Source organism: Hemitrygon akajei, chromosome 18 (genome assembly GCF_048418815.1).
Source record: "Hemitrygon akajei chromosome 18, sHemAka1.3, whole genome shotgun sequence".
Classification (NCBI taxonomy): domain Eukaryota; kingdom Metazoa; phylum Chordata; class Chondrichthyes; order Myliobatiformes; family Dasyatidae; genus Hemitrygon; species Hemitrygon akajei.
This window is the reverse complement of record NC_133141.1, coordinates 39,293,840-39,320,377: the sequence shown is the minus strand read 5'-3', so window position 1 is coordinate 39,320,377 and position 26,538 is coordinate 39,293,840. Positions and strand designations below refer to the sequence as shown.

Here is a 26,538-nt window from a genome sequence, read left to right as displayed (position 1 = left end):
TGTGGAGATTCCAGTGGTTACTATATGTTATTCAGAATTATCTTAGCAAAGAACAAAAGGCTTGTAATAATCAAAACCCACTGTCCTCTGCAACAGTTCAGGGAAGTTTTCCAATTGGCAGGAGAGGCAAGGCTCAGTTTTAGCTTCCTGAGTTAACTGATCTAGCTAGGGGGGAAGCTTATGTCAAAGTTAGCCCCTTCTTCTTCATTCGGGGGGGCCAATCATCTGGAGGTGCCATTCTGCCCAGCAGTTGTTGCTGGGGGTTCAAATCGAGTCATTGAGTCACGGAAACAGGTCTTCCAGTACACCAAGTCCATGCCAAACTATTAATCTGCCTAGTCCCATCAATCCACACCTAGATAAGGGCCACTATCCCTCTTCCATCCATGTACCTATCCAAATTTCTGTTAAATGTTGAAATCAAACCCATATTCACCACTTTCACTGGCAGCTCGTCCCACACTCTCACCAAGCCCCCCCCGAGTGAAGAAGCTCCTTCTTATGTTCCTCTTAAACATTTCAACTTTCACCCTTAACTCATGACCTCCAGTTGTAGTCTCACCCAACCTCAGTGGAAACATTTACCCTGCTAGCCTGCTAACATTTACCCTACCTACACCCCTCATAATTATGTACACCACTATCAAATCTTTCCTCATCCAAGGAAATGTGTGGAAAATCACAGGAGCACAGAACCAGGTATTTCCTCTGACCATTAAGTAAACTGTCAAGACAATTTGCCAAGCTGTAGGTTTGAAAACCAGCTTTAATTTTTCATTCTACTCATACTTTGACCTTGCTATTGTTGGTTTCCCACATTATCCCAGTGAAGCTTGGCTTAGAACATAGGACAACCTACGATGTCCTGCCGACCTTATAACTTACTCCAAGATCAATCTAACCCTTTCATCCTTCCTCGTCCCAAAGAGAAAACTCGCTCAAGCTCAAGCTATCCTCATAAAATATGCTCTCTAATCTAGGCAACATCTGGTAAATCTCTTCTGCACCCTCTCCAAAGCTTCCACATCTTTCCTATAATAATGAGGTGACCAGAAACAAACACAGTACTCAAGTATGTAGTAATCAGAGTTCTATAGAGCTGGAACATTACTTTGCGGCTCTTGAACTCAATACCCCAACTCTTGAAAGCCAACACACCATACGTCTTCCTAACCTCTCTATCAATTGGTAATGTGGACTCCCACTCCTACCAACTTCTATGAACACTGCCATTAACTCTGTATTCTGCCCTTAAGTTCACCTTCCAAAGTGTATTAGTTCACACATTACTGGATTGCACTCCATCTACCATTTCTCAATCCAGCTCTGCGTCCTATCAATTTCTGTTGAACGACAACCTTCTACACTATCCACAGCACCACCAACCTTCATGTTACCTACAAACTTACTAACCCACCCTTCCACTTCCTCATCTAAGTCATTTACAAAAATCACGAAGAGTACAGGTCCCAGAACAGTTCCCCGTGGAACACCACTGTTCACCGGCCTCCAGGCAGAATACCGTACATTTAATATACTACCACCCTCTGCCTTCAATGGGTGAGCCAAAATGCTACCATTTTAGTGTCTTTTAATCCCACCCACTTTCCACTGTATCACAGACTTTCCCTTTTGTCCGGTCATCCCACACTTAGAACTTTGACCTCACTATTGTTAGTTTCCCACATTAAGCCAGTCTGTAATATTTCACTGTTCTGTTGGAAGGCACTGACCTGAAATGTCAGTTCTGTTCCTCTCTCCACAATGCTGTCAGACTGGCTCCCTTTATTTTGGGTTTACGACTTCTTCAGTACTTTACTCCCGACTCCAAGTAGCCGTCACTCAGCAAGGCAGAGAACGTCAGGTATCAGCGTGGCAGAATGCTATCAGGAACAAATGTGGATGGAAAATAACTTTGAAAGCCTTATAAAACATCCAAACCAAATCAGCTTGGTTAGCTGTCTGTTACACCACTCACTAAAGGGAGTCAGCTTAACTTTGTGTTCTGAAAGAAATGCATAAGTATGGAAATCTCGTTGGCAAACATTGATGAGGAATAAAAATTCAGCATGAGACAATTAGAAAGCAGTAACCAATAGAGCTGCTACAGAGTAATTTCTCAAAAAAAACATACAGAAACCAATATAAGCCCCTTCAGTGCCTCTTTAGAACCCATTGTGTCATCTGCTGCATGTGGAGCCGCTTTCTGGAAGGGTTCTGCAGCTGGCTGTTAAGAGGCAGAGGGAAGCTGCCATGGACGGCAATGTAAATTCCATCCTTGCTGGCTATTCATCATGTGGTAAGTCACAGAAATACACTACATTAGTTGGGTTCCTTCTGTGCTTTTGCTCAAATTATATTTCCCCTCCATGTTTTGCACCAATCCTCAATTAAAGTCTTAGTAAGGGATTAGAAACATTTATATAGCATATTTCATGAACTTCAGAAAGGCCAAAGCATTTTATACCCACTAAAGTACAAAGAAGCCTTTTTTGTCTGGTTTCACAAAAAGCAATCAATTAAAACTCCAACCTCTGTGCTGGCATAGGCTAGTTATGCTCTTCTCAGAAATTGTACAGCCTGTCCCAAGGTTAAGAATGCCTGACTCCTGGACACCCCCTACATACGAAAAAGGTTCCATGATATTATTAAATTCAGAAGTCCAATATATGTACATAAATTTGTTTCTACAAGAAGCAGAATTAGTACATTCTCCTTCTCCTCTTCTAGTAATTGTCTTTCTTATCAATCTTAAGTAACTTTGATGCCAATACTGTGCAAGTGTGGTTACTTTATTGAGTGATTGTTGTGTATTTTGGAATTGGTTTATTATTGTCACATTACCAAGATACAGTGAAAAGTTTTTTTTGTCTGCCTGCTGTCCATGTACCTAAGTGTACATTGAGGACTGTCACCTTTTCATGGTGGAGAAGCTTGTGAATTCCTGAGATCCCAAGAGCGATGGCATCTGGAGTTTGGCCACTGGAGCTTAGCTCCTGGTAGGGTCACCCATGGCGGTAAGGCCAAAGGGGAGGTTCGCGATAAACAACGATCTGCCCAAGACCCCAATGGTGGAGCAGGCGGAAGGTGATTAGACATCACAATGGCACTCAAGCTGGAGGAAGGGTCTCCAGTCATTTTGCATTCCGTGCCACTGGACCCTGATCCAGATCTGTTAAGGACTGTGTGGAGGCTGCCTGTGCATCAGCCTTCCCACATTAAACAAATTATGCACAGGCGTTCTCCATTAAGGGAATCCACCCTAACATCCTGGTTATGTGGATCCCAGATCAGCATCTACAGCCAACTGAGGACCCACTAATAGACAAGCCCTTTGGAGAACATCATACTCGACTCAAGAGATTACACTATGAACACTACATTGAGGTAGCAGAAAAGAAAAATCAAAATGTACAATATTGTGTTATAGAGAAAGAGCAGTGCGGGTCGCCAAATAAACTACAAGGGTTGTGACAAGTTTGATTGGGAGATCAAGAATTCATCTTTAGCATATAAGAGGTACATTCAAGAGTCTGATAACAGCGAGATAGAAGCTGTCTTTGAGCATTTATAAGTACTTCCCAATTTACAGACAAAATCTTTATTTGGACATCTGTAAAAACAGAACGTGTCCATGAACTGTTCAGTCTGAATTGGTATCATGAGCCAGAGTCAACTACAGGAAGAGCAAAGCATGTTCTTTGACAACTGGCTCAAATGGTCCTCCATCCCTTTCAACGTCAGGTCTGACTACCTGAAGGTGCCAAGGAGCTGGTTCAGAGTGGCCAAACTCGGTAACAAAACTTGTCTGGAGTGGATGGTAAGACGATCAAAAATTCAGACTGTGCGAGAGCACTCCCTCTCAATAACTGGCACGGACCTGGTTATCAGGCGTGAAGTGCTCTCACTACTGCTGTATTTGGCATGTGCGTCACCCATCCACTCCTCCTCCCGGAATAATCCACACGGTCACGGGGCAGAACGTACAAATCCTTACAGACAGCGGTGGGGTTTGAACCCAGGTCACTGGAACTGTGAAGTGTTATGCTAACAGGTATGCTGCCCATGAAGTACTGCTGTGCTGAAGTATGCACTGAAGCTTGGTGCAGCCAATGCAGTAGCTTTGTGGCAGAGGAACTCCTATCTCAAGTCCTTTAACTACTGGACATTGAGAGGCTGGGTCCAATGTGGGAGCCCCATAAATATCTACAGTTTGCATCACCCCAGAGAGCCATATGTGTGGCAATGATGCTCAGTGCATGAAATGGTGTTAACAGTACTAATGTATTGAACCAATGACTTGGTGAATGTATACACTGAACCACACTATGAATGTAAATGGCCATGTACTGTTTTTTCTTCTATACTAGTATTTGTTCTTTTTATTATGAATAAAGTTTATTTTTGAAACAGAAGAAAGTTTCAGTGCCTTAGTTGCTGCCTAAAACACCAAAAGGAATTCTGAAACACAAGAGATTCTGCAGATGCTGAAAATTTTGAGCAACATATACAAAATGCTGGAGGAACCCGGCAGCACCTATGGAGGGAGTAATGTTTGATGTTTCGGGCTGAGAGCTTTCATCAATAGGGATTCACTGTTCAAATCCTGCTTGCATAAGTTGTATGCTTTCTGTTAATCTCCACCTTGCCTCCATTTTTTTCATTCTTTCTAAACAAATCTTATTATTTATTTAGAGATAAAGCATGGCAATAAGTCCTTCTGGCCCAACAAGCCTGCGTCACCCAATTACACCCAAGTGACCAATTAGCCTTCTGACTCATACATCATCTGATAAATAGCCCTCCATTTTTCTATCATCCATGTGCCATGCATCTTTCAAAGTTCAAAAATAAATTTATTATCAAAGTACATATATGTCACCATATACAACCTTGAGATTCATTTCCTTGCGGGCATACTCAGTAAATCCAAGAACCATAATAGAATCAATAAAAAACCACACCCAACAGGGCGGGCAAACAACCAATGTGCAAAAGACAACAAACAATGCACCTTTATGTATTAATTCATATTTGTGAAATTGCATTTCCAAAAATGATAGAGCGGCCTTCAGAGTGCATTGTATTTGACTGAGTACCTTCAGCTTGTCTCACGATTGATTGTATTTCATGTCAGTGTAGATGATGGCATCCCCACTGTAGGTCTGATACATTAAGCTGCTATTGACAATACCCTTTTCTCCAGCATTTGTATTTGTACCTTGAAACTTTGCTGTTCCTTGCCAGTCCCAGCAAAACTATACAAGGCTAGTCCTGCTGTATCTGAATCATTTTCAAGGTTATCCAGACTTCCTTTGTGTAGATGCCTATTAGATAAATTCCCTCTCCATGCAAGGTAGCATTGAACTGCTTTGCCTAGTTGTCTGCATATGATCATACTTGCCTTTGCTCTATGTCTTTCCTTCTGACAAATAAAATGCTGCCTCCTTAAAGCAGCACACTTAGAACATCTAATTCCCATTGCATCTGAAGTAATCACTTTTTTCATGTGTGGAACTTTCGTCCTGGCTTCTGAATATGAACTATAGTCAGTTTTGTGCCTGATGATGTTTGAAATCCCTTGGCAGCTTTAATGGGTTACCATCAAGTTTGCAAATAAGGTCAAACTTAAGACTTTGCCTGTCCAACAAGTTTTGCCGGCATCTCTTCATTGTTTAAGCAACACATACGTACCTCTATTCCACAGTGCAAGCTTAAAAATTCATCCAAGTTCCAATGCGTGAACAATTTTTTTCCCAATAACTGCTTCCCCTTGTCTTTAATTCTCTACACTTAATTTGTAACTCCGCTATTTTAAATGGCTGTGGATTTAAATTTTCATCAAATTTTTGCACTGCCTCTGTGAATACAATATCTTTGGCTTTCTGTGGGACGACTGGATTGGTAAATGTGTGATAAGTCTCAGCCCCAATCTCAGTGGAAAGAGAATCAGAATTAGGTTTATTACCACTGGCATATGTTGGGAAATTTGTTGTTTTCCAGCAGAGGTACGGTGTAATACATAATAATATCTACAAATTACAATAAGAAATATATACAGTAAATATTGGGGTAGTGGCCTATTCATAAACACTACCCCAATATTTTTGCTCTCTTTTTATCTTTGCATTCTTTTGGTAGGCATACACAGTGCCTGTGCATATTCAACATAATCCCAGCAACACACACAAAATGCTGGAGGAACTCAGCAGGCCAGTCAGCATCTGCGGAAAATAAGTACAGTCGACATTTCAGGCCAAAACCCTTCCAAATTCAACATAATCCTCTTCTCCAAGTATATCGTCCTTTCCATCCTCTGCTTATGCACAATTTGCCTGTTTGCACTTGAACCAATCCCACCCCAAACAGTGATACTGATGCAGTCAGGGCTTATCTACCCTCTGCTCATTTGTCTCATGAGTCCATTGTCTTTTTCAACAGCTACCATGTACAAAGATTTACTAACTCTCTAATGTAGGTGTTGATGTTTGAGCCATATTTTTCTCTCTGACTCTCATGGAGCACAACACAGAAACAGGCCCTTCAGCCCATCTAGTCTTTGCCGAATTGTTATGTTGTCTAATCCCATTGACCTGTACCTGGACCATAATCCTCTATACCCCTCTCACCCATGTACTTACCCAAACTTCTCTTAAATGTTGCAATTTAACACACACCCACCACTTGCGCCGGCAGCTCGTTCCACATTCGCATCAGCCCCTGAGTGAAGAGGTTCCCCTTAAATATTTCATCATTCACCCTTAATCTATGACCTCTAGTTTGAGTCTTACCCAACCTCAGTGGAAAAAGCCTTCCTGCATTTACCGAGTAACTCTCTCATAATTTTGTATACATCTATCAAACGTGGCCTCATTCTCCAACACACGAGGTAAAAAGTTCTAATCTATATATCCTTTCACTATAACTCCAATCCTCACGTCCTGAATGTTGAAAAAACAACATAGACCGTAGAACAGTAGTCCGCAGTACAGGATGTTGTGCCAACCCTTTAACCTACTCTAAGATCAATCTAACCCTTCCCTCAAATATAATCCCCCATTTTACTTTCATCCATGTGCCTATCTAAGAGTCTCTTAAATGTCCCTAATGTATCTGCCTCTACCACCACCCCTGGAAGCACACTGCATGCACACACCATCTAACAGCACCCCCCCTACATCTTTTGCACTAAGGAGATGCCATATGCCAATCAACATTAGGGCAGTTGAAGTCATCCATGAAAATAACCCTGTTATTTCTGCACCTTTTCAAAATCTACCTCCCGATCTACTCCTCAGCGTGTTTGTTACTATGGGGGGGGGGGGGGGGAATAGAATACTTCCAATAGAGTGATTTCTCCTTTACTGTAACTGATTTCCACCTACATGTATAGACAATCTCTTCACGATATTCTCCCTTTCTGCAGCTGTTATACTATCCATCCCTCACCACTTTTACCTCAATCTGTTCCTTTTTTAAACATCTAAACCCCAGAACATCCAGCAGCCACTCCTGCCCTTATAACAGCCAAATTTTCACAATGGCCAGATTATACTTCCATGCACTGATCAATGCTCTAAGTTCATCACCCTTGTTCCTGATACTTCCTGTGTTAAAATAGGCACACTTCAACCCATCCAAATGACTGCAATTATGCTCTAGTTACTGTCTATCCCTCCATTCTTTCTACAATCTGTATCTACCATTATACCAACTACCCCTTATCACTCTAGTTCCTATCCACCTGACAAACAATTTTAAACCGTCCCCAACAGCTCCAGCAAACCTGTCCAGAAGCCCATAAGACATAGAAGCAGAATTAGCCCATTCTCCAACATTCCATTATGGCTGATTTATTATCCCTCTCAACACCGTTCACCTATCTTCTCCCAGTAACCTTTAATGCCCTGACTAATCAAGAACCTATCAACCTCCACTTCAAATATCCTCAATGACTTGGCCTCCACAGCTGTCTGAGCCAATGAATCCCACAGATTAACTACCCTCTGGCTAAAGAAATTCCTCCTCATCTCTGCTCTAAATGACATCCCTCTATTCTGAAGCTGTGCCCTCTGGTCCTAGACTCCCCCACTATAGGAAACATCTTCTTCACATCCACTCTATCTGGGCCTTTCATTATTCAATAGGTTTCAATGAGATTCCTCCTCATTCTTCTAAACTCCAGTGGTGCACATCCAGAGCCATCAAACACTCTTCATACATTAACCCTTTCATTCCCGGAATCATTCTCATGAACGTCCTCTTGACCCTCTCCAATGCCAGCACATCTTTTCTTAGATAAGGGGCCCAAAACTGTTCACAATATTCCACGTGTGGTCTGACCAATGCCTTATAAAGCCTCAGCATTACAGTACTGTACAGAAGTCTTAGGCACACATATATATATACACACACACACCTTGGGTGCCTAAGACCTTTGCACAGTGATGTATTTGTCAATGTGGAGCAGAGAGTGAGTTTGTAAATCTGGCTGGAGTAAACAATGTTGGGAATGGTGAGGGTAGAGTTCAGCGGGAGGAATGTGGGACAGGGGGCTGAGAAGGAGTACCAGGGGTGGGGCAGGGCGCAGCATGGGTGCAGACACTACCTGCCCCTCCACCTATCTTTGTATCATATGCAAACTTGGCCACAAAGCCATCTATTCCATCACTCAAATCATTGACATATAACATGAAAAGAAGTGGTCCCAACACTGAAACCTGTGGCCAACCAGAATAGACCCCCTTTATTCCCACTCTTTGTCTCCTGTCAATCAGTCAATCTTCTATCCTTGCTATATTCTTTCCTGTAATTCCATGGGCTCTTAACTTGTTAAGCATACTCGTGTATAGAACCTTGTCAAAGGCCTTCTGAAAATCCAAGTAAACAATATCCACTGGCGTTCTATGTCTATTCTGCCTGTTATTTCCTCAAATAATTCCAACAGATTTGTCAGGTAAGATTTCCTCTGAAGAAAACTATGCTGACTTTGGCCTATATTATCACGTGCCTCCAAGTACCCTGAAACCTCATCCTTAGTAAAGGACTCCAATATCTTCCCAACCACTGAAGTCAGGGTAACTGGTCTATAATTTCCTTTCATCTGTCTCCCTCCCTTCTTAAAAAGTGGAGTGACATTTGCAAATTTCCAGTTCTCTGGAACTATTCCAGAATTTAGTGATTCTTGAAAGACCAGTTGACTTACCTACCTTTAGACCTTTCAGCTTCCCAAGCACCTTCTCCTCAGTAATAGCAACTACACTCACTCCTGCCCCCTGACACTCTCGAATTCCTGGCACACTGCTAGTGTCTTCCACTGTGAAGACTGACACGAAATACTTATTAAATTTGTCTGCCATTTCTTTGTCATTCACTGGAAAATTATGCTGGAGAAGTACTCTTGCCTCTCTTTTACTCTTTGTATATCTGTTAAACATTTGGTATCCTCTTTTTAAATTATTGGCTGGCTGACCTTCATATTTCATCATTTCTCTCCTTACATTTTTTTAATTGCCTCCTGTTGGTTTTTAAAAGCTTCCCAATCTTCTAACTTCCTACTATTTTTTCCATATTACAGTATATGCCCTCTTTTTTGCTTTTATGTTGTTTCTGACTTCCCTCATCAGCCATGGTTGGTTCATCCCCCCATTAGAATGCATCTTTATCTTTGGGATGTATCTATCCTCCACTTTCCAAATTGCTCCCAGAAATTCCAGCCATTGCTGTCCTGCCATCATCGCCTTTCAAACTCCTTTGGCCAGCTCTTCTCTTATACCTCTGTAATTCTCTTAACTCCACTGTAATGCTGATACATCTGTCTTTAGATTCTCCCTTGCAATCTGCAGGGTGAATTCTATCATATTATGATCACTGCACCCCTAAAGGTTCCTTCACCTTAAGCTTCCTAATCAAATCTGGTTCATTACACAAGAGCCAATCCAGAATTGCCTTCCCTCTAGTGGGCTCAACCACAAGCTGCTCTACATATTCCTTCTCTTGGGATCCAGCTCAAACCTGATTTTCCCAATCTACCTGGATGTTGAAATCCTCCACGACTTTCATAACATTGCCCTTTTTACATGCCTTTTCTATCTCCCGCTGTAATTTGTATCCCACATCCTGGCTACTGTTCAGAGTTCTGTATACAACTCCCATCAGGGATTGTTTACCCTTGCAATTTCTTAACTCTACTCACAAGGGTTCTACATTTTCTGATCCTATGTCACCTCTTTCTGAGGATTTCATTTCAACTTTTACTGACAGAGCCACCCCACCCCCTCTGCCTACCTGCCTGTCCCTTCAATACAATGTGTATTCTTGGATGTTAAGCTCCCAACTATGATCTTCTTTCAGCCACAACTAACTGATGCCCATAATGTGATACCTGCCAATCTCTAACTGCACTATAAAATCATCTATCTTATTCTGTATTCTGCATACATTCAAATGTAACAACTTCAGTCCTGTATTCATCTCACCCTTTTTGATTTTGCCCCTTTGTTAACACTTCATCCCGACTGCAATTTTGTCCTTTCATCTGCCTCACCTTCCTCACAGTCTCACTACGCACTGCATCTACTTGCATACCAAACTGCAGCTCAAAGGATATTGGTCCCCCTCAACTTCAGGAGTAACACATCCCTTTTATGCAGGGCATACCTTCCCCAGAAGAGATCTCCATGATCAACAAATCAGAAATCCTGCTCCCTTTACCTATTCTTCAGCCATGTATTCATCTGCCAAATCATCTTATTCTTCTGCTTACATGCAGATATGCAGAGATTACTGCACTGGAGGTCCTATTTTTAAACTTCCTACCTACCTCCCAATATTCTCTTTTCAGGACCTCATCTCCTTTCCTACCTATCTTGAGGTTTGTAATCGGTGCTGTCTATCAGCAGTAATAAGCAGGAGCTTCAGAGTATTTATATAACCATTGTTATTTTCTGAAGCTGATACACATCGGTTGTCATGACTATCCTTGTAATCAATTGTAGTGTATTTGGAGACACGAGAGATTACAGAATGGTGACAAGGAGGCATACAGGAGTGAGATAGATCAGCTGATTGAATGATGTCACAACAACAACCTTGCACTCAACATCAGTAAGACCAAGTGTGGTAAACTATGTATACCAGTCTGGACATGCCCCTCTGCTGACTGCTCCTGTAGCTCCTCCCACAGACCTCTGCTGACTGCTCCTGTGGCTCCTCCCACAGACCCCTGTATAAAGACGATTGGGGCACTGCTCCTCCCTCAGTCTTCGAGATGTCGTGCTCCCTTTTGCTGTTAGTAGAGCCTATTGTTCACTTCCAGTCTCCGAGAGTTATTGATGGTGCATCACCAAGTAAATAATTGTAGACTTCAGGAAGGAGAAGTCAGGAACATACACCAGTCCTTTATCGAGGGGTCAACAGTGGGTGAGCAGCTTCAAGTTCCTGGGTATCAACATCTCTGAACATCTTTTTTGGACCCAACATATTGATGGCATGACCAAAGAAGTCAAGCTGGCTACATTTCATTTGGAGTTTGAAGAGGTTTGATATGTCATCAAAGACTGCAACAAATTTCTACAGATACACCATGGAGAGCATTCTAACTGGTTGCATCACTGCCTGGTATAGTGATATTAAGCCAAGTCGCTTCATTTTTGCCATCGCTCTAACAGCCATCTACTCGTTGCATTGCCTCTCTGGATTACCACGATCCACATAATCTTCATCAATGATTTAGCACATGACAAAATAAATCCCGCATCCTGCCTGAGGCCCATGCTCACAGTTTTGCAAGCAGGATCTCAGATAAACGGAGATGCCTATGTCTATATAGATCAGCTTGATAATAGATCACTTGCCCAACTACTGCCCATTCCCAACCAAAGGCTCCACACCTTCCTTCATGCTCTCTCACTGTGCTTCATTCGACAGCTGGATATAGAATAAACACACAGCAGCTCACCCATAAAATAACGTCAATAACTTTGTCAGGATATTGTGGGATATTTATTTATTTATATATTTATTCACCATACCTGTGGTTTTTAACAACTGTCGTCCTGTGCTGCAATGTGATTGTGTGCTTTGGATACTGTTTTATGGATAATCAGAAATATATCATCAGAGAGGTACAGGGACATGACTAACATATCCACCCAAAAAGCAAACAATTAATTCTGAAATGATGCTCATTTTGGGGCCCTTTTTCTGAAATCTAGGTCAAACAGCAAATTAGGAGGACTGAATTTACTGGAAAACTAAACATTGCTTTACTTATATAACAACTATTCAGTAACCCTCTTCTATTTGGCAGCTGCTGATTGTGAGAGATTTGTTCGAGCAGACTGTTTGGCAACCACACAGTGCAAAGACTGAAAAGCAAACTTGTTAGCGGAGAGAGGGGTTTAGGACTCTTGAAAGCTTTTCAGCTATTTAACTCTGAATAGAAATTAGCCTCTTTATCATTTCTTTTTCTCTGAGCCTCTCTTTTATTAGTTCCATTCAGCTTATATCAAGCTTTTTATTTTCTCCCCATCCCCCCAAAAAATTTAGGAACATTTTTGTACTTGTTTTCTTTTCCACTCCTGCCCTCTTGTCAGCCCTCTTCACTGGAGCTGCTGGCTATTGCTGCAAGTTTCACATGGAACTGGGTTCCTTTTAATCTAAGACCACATCAGATGGTGTCCTAGTATTTATAATGTGAGTTGGAAATGTTAACTGTGTTACCTAGTATTCACAGTATAGAGACAGGCTTTTTAGAATATGAAATGTCAAGCCAATGCATAATTGTTATATCCAAAACTGTAAGACACTAAGTCAGAAATTGCATGAACAATGGGTTTCAAATCAACCCGCATTGGATTGAAGTAATAAATCAAAACATTTCTTCATGGTAAAACAAGCAAGAGCTGCAGAGTTGCAGAGAGGCCCCGTTTGTATTTATGCTCCATGTAAGATGTTTTTCATTCTCTTCTTCATCTGAATCTATCAATACCTCTTTTTGTTCTTTTCTCAAGAAGAGCATAAGGCAGTAGAAGATAGAGGTCTCATGGTTCCTCATGTCTGCTCTGTCACTCCGCAAGATCATAGCTGGACCTGATCTGCCCTTAGCCCATTCCACAATTATCCTTTTTTTCCCCATATCGACCAAAAATTTATTGATCTCTTTCTCAAGTATATTCAATGATTCAACTTCCACAGATCTCTGGGGTAGAGAATTTTAAGGCTCACAATTTAATGAGAAAGAAAACTTCTCCTAATCTTAATATGTGGCCACTTATACTGAAAGATAGAACATAGCACAGTTCGGACCATTCAGCCCACAATGTTGTGCCGATCTTTAAATCTACTCAAAGATCAATCTAACCCTTCTCTCCTGCATAGCCCTTCATTCTTCACTCATCAATGTGCCTAGGAGTCTCTTAAATGTCCCCAGTGTTTCTGCCTCTACCAGCACCCCTGGTGGCATGCTCCACACATCCTCGACCCTTTGTGTAAAAAAAAAACTACCTCTGACATCCCACCCTACACTTACCAACCACTTTAAAATTATACCCTCTCATATTAGCAATTTCCACCCTGGGAGAAAGTCTATGGCTGTCCATTCTGTATGCCTCTTATCATCTTATGCACCTCTATCAAGTCACCTCTCATCCTCCTGGAGAAAAGCCCTAGTTAATCCAAGTAGATTCCTGGTACCCTAATCCAGGCTGCACCCTTTCTAAAGCTTCCACATCCTTCCTATATATGAGGTGACCTGAACTGAAACAATACTCCAAGTGTGGTCTAACCAGAGTTTTATGGAATGCGACATTAGCTCATGGCTCTTGAACCCAATTCCCCATAAGAAAAAGAGCACCAAATAGTCCCCCAATTTCTAGCTTCCCCTGAAACTATCATAACCTACTTTGTCAAGACATCTGAGAATCTTACATGTTGCAATAAGATCATCTCACATTTTCCAAGTACTCATGGGAGCAAACCTATATTATCCCCATATATCCATTTATCTTCTTCTTAAAGACATCCATGCTATTCTCCTCAATTGTGATTTCTGTATTCTTTCCACCTGAAGCCAAGTGGCAAATGTTCGATCTGTAGCACAAAACCCTCCACTGCCCCAACTCAGCCTGAGTCCTGAACTTAATGGTGCACCTACGAACATAAATGTCATGTGTAGTCTCTCTCATGACTACATGACACACTCATTATTGCTTAAGAGAATTTCTGCACAACTATGTTTCCTATGTTAAAATGCTCGTGCTCCTCTGCTGTTGTAACCCGTCCACTTCAAAGGGTAGATGTATTGTGCATTCAGAGATGCTCTTCTGCACACTGCCATTGTAACACATGGTTATTTGAGTTACTGTTGCCTTCCTGTCAGTTTGAACCAGTCTGGCCACCCCCCTCTGATTTCTGTCATTAACAGGGTGTTTTTGCCTACAGAACTACCACTCACTGGATATTTTTTGTGTATCCCACCTTTTTCTGTAAATTCTAGAGACTGCTGTGCATAAAAATCCCAGGAGATCAGCAGTTTCTGAGATACTCAAACCACCCCATCTGCCATTAACAATCATTTCAAGGTCAAAGTCACATTTCTTCCCCAATCTGATGTTTGGTTGAACAACAACTAAACCTCTTGATCATGTCTGTGGGCTTTTATGCATTGAAATGCTGCCACATGATTGGCCAATTAGGTATTTGCATGAATGAACTGGCATACCTAGTAAAGTGGCCACTAAGCATAGATTACACCTTCTCCCAAACAACTTTGCTCCCTTAACTGGGTGGGATTTGATGGGAGTTTTAGAACAACTATCACAGGCTGAACATGTGCCAGAACTTTAATGAGCCACTTAAAAGACTTGAGGAACTCATTTTATGTGCCAAAATTCTGAGGTATTAGACAACCTTCTAAATTTTTTAAATGGAAGTGTAAAAGAATGTTGATAATGGGTGGCATGGTAGCAGTTATTGCAACACTTCACAGTGTCACCGGTAAGATGTGGCTTCAATTCCTGCTGCTGTCTACAAGAGTTTGTATGTTCTCCTCCAGGCCCTCTGAATTCCTCCCACATTTCAAATACGTACAGTTAGGGTCAGTGAGTTGTGGAAGTGCTTTGTTGGTGGCTCAGCAAAATCCTCGCTGATTTGGTTCGACACAAACGACACATTTCACTGTATGTTTTGATGTAAATGTGACAAATTAAGTTAATCTAAATCTAATCTAAAAATGCTGATGGAATACATTCAGATTTCTTTTTCATGGAGCATAAACTGTGGGACTTGAAGGAACTCCAAGAACTATTGGCCACAATGCCTGTATTTAATTCAATTCATTGAGAATTATAGTTATTTATGTGATGGTGGTCATCCAGTTCAAGACTCCATACATACATATTTTATATTCATTCACTGGATATGCACTTCACTGGCAAGTCCAGCAGTCGTTTGCCAGTCTTTTGATTGCTTCCTGCAGGGCAACTAAAAGTCAACCTCATTGTTAGTGTCTAGAGTCACAGATAATCTGACTGGATAAAGCCAGTGGGTTTCCTTTCTTGAAAGGCATTCATGAACAAGATGAGTCTTTATAACATCTATTAGTTTTACAGTTGTCATACATATACTAGCTTTCTAATCCTAGATTGATTTGAAGACTTGAACATATTTTCTTTGCTTTGCTGAATTCACAAATGCATGTTCCTCTATCCATGTACAGGCCACTGCACACTGTTGGATTAGGTAGTGGAATTGTTATTTTTCTAGCCTTATTTTGTAATTTAATTGTCCTAATGATCATATATTCATCTATATACATGCAATGATCCAGTCAATTTTCAGTTAATTGTAGTATGACTAATTTTGTATGTCTAGAAGCTTCTCAGTTTTTCTGTAGCAGGTGTCACACCACTTCAATCAGACTATTTTGTAGGGTAATTGTTAACACTGGAATTTTGCTTATCTCTAATCTGAGTACCGAACAACTGCAGCATCATTTTCTTGGTCCTTTTTTTTGTTTTTTTTTAATTCTTGTAACACTTAATAAAATGGCTGTACCCATCAAGTTTTATCTTGACTTCCGAAAAACGTTGGATCAATATGATACAATAGGGTCTTTCAAGAGACTCCTGGACAGGTACATGGAGCTTAGAAAAATAGAGGGCTATGGGCAACCCTAGGTAATTTCTAAAGTAAGTACATGTTTGGCACAGCTTTGTGGGCCAAGGGGCCTGTATTGTGCTATAGGCTTTCTATGTTTCTAATATCACCAGACCCAACAACACTAAACAAGTAACTTAATCACTTTGCTACCATTTTTTTACATGTATTGTGCCCTCAATAAGATTTCCACTGAACATTTATCACAATGAAATCACAATTTATAAAGATCAGATGCAAAAGAGAAATCTCCCCTCTTCTCAAAGAGCATGGTCTCAGTCTATTTCTTGTGTCTTCCTTGAAATATACTCTCATGGGCAACTGACACAAGGTTTAGCTTCAAAGTTCAATGCCCATTGTGATGAGAAATATTAACATTGGGTGACTCACTGTCTGGAGGAGCTGTCCTGTGAGTGAAAGTTTGCTAAGATACTATCAAAGTTCAGGGTGCATTGTAGGACACTTACAGTAGAAATCTTACTGTTCTTGACAATTGAGGTTTAAAAAAAACCTCTTGATTTTCTGCATGAATTCAGAACTGTGAGATAGACTAGAGGAAACAGAATTGAGTGTTTCCTTCCCACTAATGATAACATATTGAAATACAGGCAATTAGGTCACTGCATTCCCAAAGGGGGAAAGGTTTCGGTATGACCGTTTCTTCCTTTGCAGGCCTGGAGTAATCACTTTCAGACCATCAGCCTGAGGAAAATTTGATTAGATTAGCCAGTTTATTGTCATATACACCAGGATGCGATGAAATTCCTTGTTCTCATGAAGATCGGTAAGCAAATTGTGTACGTGTTAATAATAAATACAAGGCTAAGTATAGCAATAATCACAAAACAGCTGAATGGTGCAAGGCTATTAGTGCAGTCTGAAATAGAGCAAAAAGAATCACTAAATTGGGAATGACAGAATATCCTAGAAAAATAGAATCAAGAATCTCCCCTTTTCCAATGAGGTATTGATGGTGTCTGTGTTTCTGTATTTTCATTGGTAATTCTCTCATCTCATTTGGTGACATCCACAAAAGCAAATTCTACAACCCTAGAGTGATCAACCAATCAATCCATTCAATATAAACAGAACAAGCAATAAAGCAACTAAGAATAACTGAGTAAAATACTCTTAAGCCAGTTTAATCTCTGATTAAACTAATGTCCTTATTTTCCACTAAGAGGAGTTCCTTCCCTGCTCTTACTAAAGGAGATAAAAGTGGGATCACTACTCCCTTGTAGTCATAGTAGACCATTACAGAGGATGGCGCCATCCTCCAAACGGTTCATGAAACTACTTCTTTCACTTTGTTTTTCTTTTCTCTGCTACTGTTGGGGCCTGTGATCTACATTTTCGTGGTGTGTTTTTCGGCCCATTGAGCAATTTGGGGCACTGCTGCGATGGTGTTCGGTGAGGTTTCGAGTGAAGCGGGCGGCCTCAAGGTCAAGAAGCCTGGAGATCATGATCGACTCCATTTCTCACCAATTAAAGTGTTGAGGAAGATTGAAATCATCGAGGATGAGAGCGGAAGGCAAGCAGGTGTTCAGCGCAGTCTACCAGCCTCTCACTCGCTGCTGCCAGAGGAAGATGTCTATGTGTCACTGCCCCTCTCTCCCTGTCGCTTGATGCTCCCAGAGGAAGGTCCTTGAGTTTGAATGGTCTCTCTCTCTCTCTCAATACTGTCAGAGGATGGTGCCGGAGTCCTGGATATTGGGCAAGGTTTAGTCGCCGTGGTTTGCGGATTGATGGCTGTCGTTCACGTTGTGATAACCTTCTGGTCTTCAGTTGCTCCCTTTTTTGTTGCTATTTTGTGCGAGTTTTGATCAGGCGGTCTGCAGATAATGAACAACACAGTGCTAGATTGAACTGAACTGAGCTGTACCGAATATGCCTGGACTCTTTCGATAACTTTGTGGGTTGCCATTTTTATATTCTGTGTCCTTTGCTCATTTTTTTTTTGTTGTTTTCATGATTTGTTTTATTTTGCATGTTGGGGGTTTGACGTTTTTCTTTGAACGGGTTCCATGGTTTTCTTTGTTTTGTGTCTGTCTGTGGGAAGACAAATCTCAGGGTTGTATACTGCATACATACTTTGATAATAAACGTACTTTGAAATGTGAATCTTGATCTTGAGTAGAGAATAATAGAGCATCGAAACAGGCCCTTTGGTTATTTCATCAATGCCAACCAAGATTCCTATCTAAGCTAATCCCATATGTCCCTGTCTGATTTACATCCCCCTAATCCTTTCCTATCCATGTAACTGTCCAAATATCTTTTAAACATTGTTATTTTACCCCTCAATCACTTCCTCTAGTGTTGAGGAACAGCACTGAGGCAGAAGTACAACCCCTTTCACTTTCTTAGTGAATTTCCTAGTATGACAGATATACTTGATATCTACGTCTCGCTGTTCTCTAGGAAGCTGAAGGAAGCACTTGATTGAAATTCTATGCTGTTTCAATGGCAGCAAGACTCCTTAGAAGCAGTGACATAGTTTTCTGCTACAAGACATTTATGATGATAAAAAATACTGGAAAATATTAGCAGATCAGGCCATATCTGTGGAAAGAAAAACTGTCAACACTTTGTTTTTGTGATTCTACTTCAGGAACCCAGTTTTTCTACTTTTACTTCAGATTTTCAGCATTTGCAATTAAAAAAAAATATATATTTATTGTTATGGTGTTCTGTAATTAGGCTTTACTTCCACATTTCTTTTGTTTTCTAAGCAAAACTGACAGGATGTTCAATTCTGGTGGACTGTATAGAACTCAGGTCAAAATAAATGGATGCTGCACAATTGTTGTGTTTAAAAGTGTACCATCAGAAAGTCAGAGCTGAAACTCGACTTTTAAGTGTCGTGGTAAGGGGGGGGGGGGATCATGCTGCTTGGGGTATCTGGCTGGTGGTTGACTGATGATGAAGGGAGGAAGAATGAGACTTGTCACAATCAGGAAATGCAATAAAAATTGCAGCTGGTTCATTGAGTTCAAGTTCAAGGTTATCTTCATGGTCATGGCCAGGGTATAAATGCCATGAAAAATGAGCTTTTTACAGCAGCAGCCAGTACATTACATACATTGCATAACCTTAAATTAACATTATATTTCACTTATGTGAGAGATTTAGCAAAAATGAACTTAACAACATGAATGCAAGTTGAGGGAAATATAGTGCAAGGTAGTATTAGAGTTTTTCAGGGTGGTTCAAGAACCTGATGGCAGCAAGGAAAAAGCTGTTATTGATCTTTGAGGTGTGAGTCTTCAAATGTCTGTACCTGATGGCAACAATGAGAAGAGGGGCATGATCTGAATTGCGGGATCTTAATGGTTAATTTCACCTTCCTGAAACATTGCCTCTTTTACATGGTGGGGAGCTATATCCATGATGGATTTGGCTGAGTCCAACATCCCCTGTAGCCTCTTGTGTTGCTGTGTATTGCAATTCCTACACCAGTCTATAATGCAATGAGTCAGAATACTTTCCAGTGTACATCTGTAGAAGTTTGTCAGAGAAAGGGAGGGAGGGAAGGGGAGGATAATTCTCCCCTTGGGATTCGATTCCATACCAGGATGTTTCCTTCTGGCATAGAAAGCTATAACAATGTTGAAGGGAATAGATACTCTGCTGTGTCACTGATAGCTGTGGTGTGGGTGAGGTCAGGGGCCTGTTGAGGTGGAGATAACACCTGTCAGAAGATTTTAATTATCCTTAATGTTTTTATTTTTGATGGCTTTGGACATGTTGAGAGATATATTTTTTATTGCTGTGTTCTCTGACTTTTGAAGGGCAAAGCTAAACTTGAGCCTTTCATGTTTTATTTTGGTCCAGATGACAAAGCTGTCAAATCATCTTTGTTCTCTGATTTTGAAACACTAACATCATGAGCCTCACTATTTAAAAAAAGTACACTCAGTGGCCACTTTATTAGATACCTCCTGTACCTAATAAAGTGGCCACCGAGTGTACGTTCATGGTCTTCTGTTGCTGTAGCCCACCCACTACAAGGTTCGATGTGTTATGAGTTCAGAAATGCTCTTCTGCACACCACTGTTGTAACACAAAGTTATCTGAGTTACTGTCACCTTCCTGTCAGCTTAACCAGTCTGGCCTCTCTCATTAATAAGGCATTTTCACTCACAGACTGCTGCTCACTGGATGTTTTTGTTTGTTTTTCACACCATTCTCTGTAAACTCTAGACAGTGTTGTGTGTGAAAATCCCAGGAGATCAGCAGTTTCTGAGATACTCAAACCACCCCATCTGGCACCAACAATGATTCCATGGTTAAAGTCACTTAGATCACATTTCTTCCCTATTCTGATGTTTGGTTTGAACAACAACTGAACCTCTTGACCATGTTTGTGTGCTTTTATGCATTAAGTTGCTGCCACATGATTGGTCGATTAGACATTTACAAGTGTACAGGTGTACCCAATAAAGTGGCCACTTTATAGAATCAATGACATAAAAATTCCGTGTGGCTCCTACAGAAACAACCCATTGAATCTAACCAGTCCATACTGACATTTATGCTCAAATCAACCTCCTTCGATCTTTTCTCAACTAGATCAATCAGCATTATCCTCTCTACACTTCCTCCTCATATCCTTTTCAGCCTCTAATTAAATGAAACTGTACCATGCGCTTAAACCACTCCCTGTGGTAGAGTTCTAAATCCTCAACACCACTTGGGTATAAGTGATTCTTCTGGATTCAATTTCCTTTTGAATCAGTCAAAATTATTTCAGAGACAAGCTGAATGCGTGCAACAATATTTACACTGTGAACTGATGAAACACATAAAATTAATCCAAGAACGTTTTCATGCCCCTTTGTGTGGCTCAATGTCAAATTCTGGAATCATAAAATCATACAGTAGAATATCACAGCACAGAAAGAGGCCCTTTGGCTAATCCAGTCTGTGCCAGCTCTTCTGAGGAACAATCTAGTTAATCTAAAAGGTGGCATTTACAATAAAAGAAGCCCACCGTCCGGGTCACCTCTTCTCACTGCTACCACTGGACTGGAGGTAGAAAAGCTTGAGGTCCCACATCACCGGGTTCAGGAACAGCTACTTTCCTACAGCCATCAGGTTCTTGAACCAAACTGCACAACTCTAACACTTACCCCAGTAACAGAACACCACGGACCACTGTTTGCATTCCTGTGGCTTGTTGCTGATTGTGCTTTTTGAATTAATGTCTTGGTTTTACAGTCTTTTTTTCCTTCACTATTCTGTATAATTGATGTTCTGTGTGCTGTTTGTGTCTACGTGCCTGAAATACTGCAGCAAGCACCTACACTTCACCGTGCTTGTGCACATGAAAATAAACTCGATTTGACTTGAATCCTGTTCTCTGCCTTTTCCCCATTCCCCTCCTGTTTTGGTCTCTTTCAAGCATTTATGAGATTTCCTATTGATGAATACTATTAAGACAACCCTGTTTTGCTGGAGAATGCATCTTTGAAGCACGATGAATTAAAAATGCTGGGTAGATGTAAGAGAGAACGGTCTCACGTTAAAGTCCCTTTTTTTTGCACAATTTGCCTTCTTTTGCACATTGGTTGTTCGTCAGTCTTTATGTACAGTTTTTCATAAATTCTGTTGTATTTCTTTATTTTCCTGTAAATGCCTGCAATAAAATGAATCTCAAGAAAGTGTATGGTGACATGCACATACTTTGATAACAAATTTACTTTAAATTTGACTTTAAGTCAATGAAGGCTGGTTTCTAAACTGCACAAATTCACCTACATGTCACAGAGTTAAGACAGGAGTCCTTGAATGTCCTTTCCTCATTGATGTGGTTTTGAACTCAAGTCGCGGTATTAAAGGTTTAAAAAAACAGCCCTCTGCTGTATGCAGTAAACAAGTGACGCACGTATTCTGAAACGCAATTCCATTGAATTCAATGAAACTCAGAAGAGCAGTTCAACATGCATAATATAACTATTATGATAATTATTATAATAATATAATAATTATACAGTACACATTGTGCATTTAGTGCAGTCAACATAGGACAAATTTCTAGGTCTTTCATCAAAAATGGGTTTCAAACCCAGTTTTGAAGTTAAATCAAAGACAAATATGAGATATTAAGGGTTAAGCCCATTTGTTATGCCAGTACAATACAGATCAAATTTTGCACGCCAGTAAGATCATCTGCTGATGATGGAGTGCAGATATGTACATTTTCAAATCGGCAGCTCAACTGGAGATTGGGCTTAAGCTGTTGTTTTGGAATCAACTGAAAGAAACTCAGTGTATCGCCAGCACAGACTGTTAGCTTTCACATGAGCAGCTGCCAAGGGCTGAAAATCGCTTCACTTCTTTTGGAAAACCACCTCTACCTTCATAAAATCTCCACATGCCTCTCACTTTCCAGTTAATGTAGATACGCCAGAGGTTGTTTGCCCGGGCATCTGTTAGTTTGGAGAGGCCAATTTTTCTTCTGTGAAGATTGGTGGTAGTGAGACAGAACCCTCTTCAAGTAAGTTCAATAGAAGTCAAGGAAGGATAAGATGGACACTGGGCATGGATGCATTATCTCTCTTCTTACACAACTGCACAAAGACAATATCTAACCCTGTGATGCTGTCTTTGTCAATCTACAAATGTGTTTTGTGATCCAATACACATGTACAAACCCCATTTCCAGAAAAGTTGAGATATTTTCCAAAATGCAATAAAAACAAAAATCTGTGATATGTTAATTCACGTGAACCTTTATTTAACTGACAAAAGTACGAAGAAAAGATTTTCAATAGTTTTACTGACCAACTTAATTGTATTTTGTAAATATACACAAATTTAGAATTTGATGGCTGCAACACACACAACAAAAGTTGGGACAGAGGCATGTTTACCATTCTGTTACATCACCTTTCCTTTTAATAACACTTTTTAATCGTTTTGGAACTGAGGATACTAATTGTAGTAGATTTACAACTGGAAATTTTGTCCATTCTTGCTTGATATAAGACTTCAGCTGCTCAACAGTCCGTGGTCTCTGTTGTCTGATTCTCCTCTTCATGATGCACCATACATTTTCAATAGGAGATAGATCTGGACTGGCAGCAGGCCAGTCAAGCACACGCACTCTGTGTCTACAAAGCCACGCTGTTGTAGCCCATGCAGAATGTGGTCTGGCATTGTCCTGCTGAAATAAGCATGGATGTCCCGGGAAGAGACGTCACCTTGATGGCAACATATGTCTCTCTAAAATCCTAATATACGCCTCAGAGTCAATGATACCTTCACATACACGCAACTCACCCATGCCGTGGGCACTGATGCACCCCCATACCATCACAGATGCTGGCTTTTGCATCTTTCGCTGATAACAATCAGGATGGTCGTTTTCATCTTTGGCAAGGAGAACTCGACGCCCATTTTTTCTGAAAACTAGCTGAAATGTGGACTCATCTGACCACAGCACACAGTTCCACAGTCTTTCGGTCCATCTGAGATGAGCTTGGGCCCAGAGAACCCGCCGGCGTTTCTGCATAGAGTTGATGTATGGCTTCCTCCTTGCGTAATACAGTTTCAAGTTGCATTTCTGGATGCAGCAATGGACTGTGTTTAGTGACAATGGTTTTCCGAAGTACTCCCGAGTCCAGGTGGCTATAATTGTCACAGTAGCATGACGGTTTCTTAGGCAGTGCCGCCCGAGGGCTCGAAGATCACGTGCATTCAACAGTGGTTTCTGACCTTGCCCTTTACGCACTGAGATGTCTCTGAATTCTCTGAATCTTTTCACAATATTAAGTACTGTAGATGTTGAAAGACCTAAATTCTCTGCAATCTTGCGTTGGGAAATGTTCCTTTTGAACTAACAATTCTCTCATGAATTTTGGCACAAAGGGGTGAGCCACAACCCATCCTTGCTTGCAAAGACCGAGCCTTTGATGGATGCTACTTTTATACCCAGTCATGATACCTCACCTGCTACCAATTAGCCTGCTTAATGTGGAGTCTTCCAAACCGGTGTTACTTGAATATTCTGCGCACTTTTCAATTTTATTTTAACTCTGTCCCAACTTTTGTTGAGTGTGTTGCAGCCATTAAATTCTAAATTTGTGTATATTTACAAAATACAATTAAGTTGGTCAGTAAAACTATTGAAAATCTTTTCTTTGTACTTTTGTCAGTTAAATAAAGGTTCACGTGAATTAACATATCACAGATTTTTGTTTTTATTGCATTTTGGAAAATATCCCAACTTTTCTGGAAATGGGGTTTGTACATGTAGACAGCAGATATAAGTACATCTGTGTACTGCATCTGCTTCCGGAGATTTATTTGCATCAGCCATGTTCTTAGTAAATGTGTGTAGCAGGCTCCCTGGGTCAAATGACATTCTCCCCTTCCTTCTATTTCTTACATGTTTCAGTCTGTGTTTATCTATGGAGTGAGTTTTTAATGCATCTGAAAAAAGCTCTGTTTATCATCAACACAAACTGCTCACTTTCACATAAGCAGCTGCCAGAAGATGAAAATATATATGCTTTTTCCACATCTACTGTGTAAGAGCATATCTGCGACAGTCTGCATATGTGTGTGTGTGTATAGGAGTATATATGTTTGTGTGTGTGTCGCAGTTTTATTGCTTGTGAATGAATGTTTGTGTTTGAAAATATGTATGTGCATATGCATAATTGTGTCTGTGTCTGGGAGTCAATGTAAGTCTTTAGAGTATGTATGTGAATGTGTACATGAGGGTGGCTACCTGTATTTATTTATGTGTGTGAGTAAAGAATGTGTGTGTGAGAATGTGTATCTTTGTGTGCAAGAGGACATCGTGTGCATGCATGTGTGTGTGTGACAGTATATATTTCTAAGTGTTTGTGGGCATCTGTGTTTGAGTGTGTACGTGTGTGTGAAATGTTTGTGTGTGTATGTCTGAATGTGTGTGTGTGTATGTCAGAATGTTTGTGTATGTATGTCAGAATGTGTGTGCGTGAAATGTTTGTGTGTGTATGTCTGAATGTGTATGTGTGTGTATGTCTGAATGTGTGTGTGTGTGAAATGTTTGTGTGTATGTCTGACTGTGTGTGTGTGTGTCTGAATGTGTGAAATGTTTGTGTGTGTGTGTGTATGTGTGTGAAATGTTTGTGTGTGTGTGTCTGAATGTGTATGTGTGTGAAATGTTTGTGTATGTCTGAATGTGTGTGTGTGAAATGTTTGTGTGTGTGTCTGAATGTGTATGTGTGTGAAATGTTTGTGTGTATGTCTGAATGTGTGTGTGTGAAATGTTTGTGTGTGTGTGTCTGAATGTATGTGTGTGTGTGTCTGAATGTGTGTGTGTGAAATGTTTATGTGTGTGTGTATGTCTGAATGTGTGTGTGTGAAATGTTTGTGTGTGTGTCTGAATGTGTATGTGTGTGAAATGTTTGTGTGTATGTCTGAATGTGTGTGTGTGAAATGTTTGTGTGTGTGTGTCTGAATGTATATGTGTGTGTGTCTGAATGTGTGTGTGTGAAATGTTTGTGTGTGTATGTCTGACTGTTTGTGTGTGTGTGTCTGAATGTGTATGTGTGTGAAATGTTTGTGTGTGTATGTCTGAATGTGTATGTGTGTCTGAATGTGTGTGTGTGAAATGTTTGTCTGTGTGTGTGTCTGAATGTGTGTGTGTGTATGTCTGAATGTGTGTGTGTGTGAAATGTTTGTGTGTGTCTGAATGTGTGTGTGTGAAATGTTTGTGTGTGTGTGTGTGTGTATGTCTGAATGTGTGTGTGTGTATGTCTGAATGTGTGTGTAACTCTGAACATCTATTATCCTATGCACAGTAATATTTACCAGTTCTGATCTCCACCAGTGGGTGAGGGGGCTGCTATTTTAAACCATACCAATTGCAGCCCTTTCAATTACTTGGAACTGTTTGGAGATTTCCTCCGACTGCTTTGATCCAGTTTCCCGCAGAACAACTCAACTTACTTTGCACTGATTCTTGCTCTGTAATTGGTGCCGAGTTATTCCTCACTTTGCTTTGAACTCAGTTGCACATTGGACAATAGGAAGGCTTTTGGTGGGAGTTGAGGGAAGCAATAACACAAGACATGAAACACTGAGAAACATATGAGTGTATACAGAATGTGTGTCCCACAATGTATTCATGTGGAAGAGGTGTAAGTGGATGAGTGGGTGTGTTTCTGAATGTGTGTTTCTGTGTGTCTGTGTATGAATTGTATTAATGAATGTATTTTGACTTTACATTTATAGTACATCTTGGAAAAAGGACAGTCTGTTACCTGGCAGTTGTTATGTAACAACAAACTCCAAAAACAGTGAAAGATGAATGAGGTGAAAGCGTTTCCAGTGAATGATCCTGTCTGAACTCTGAGACTGCCCCTTTTATTATCCTGAGTTTTT

The 26,538-nt window shown here is 40.6% G+C and overlaps 1 protein-coding gene across 5 annotated transcripts in view; it reads right to left on the bottom strand.

Moving 5' to 3' along the window:
* The window catches only part of LOC140741337 (thyroid hormone receptor alpha), a 502,247-nt gene that overhangs the window by 269,273 nt on the left and 206,436 nt on the right, over nt 1-26,538 (bottom strand). For 4 of the 5 annotated variants that reach the window (XM_073071448.1, XM_073071435.1, XM_073071445.1 and 1 more), the window contains exon 3: nt 1,734-1,883. The exons of the other annotated variant lie outside the window; for it this stretch is intronic. The gene's annotated coding sequence lies outside the window, so the exon portion shown is untranslated. The remainder of the gene's footprint in view (nt 1-1,733; nt 1,884-26,538) is intronic. 5 annotated transcript variants of the gene reach the window in all.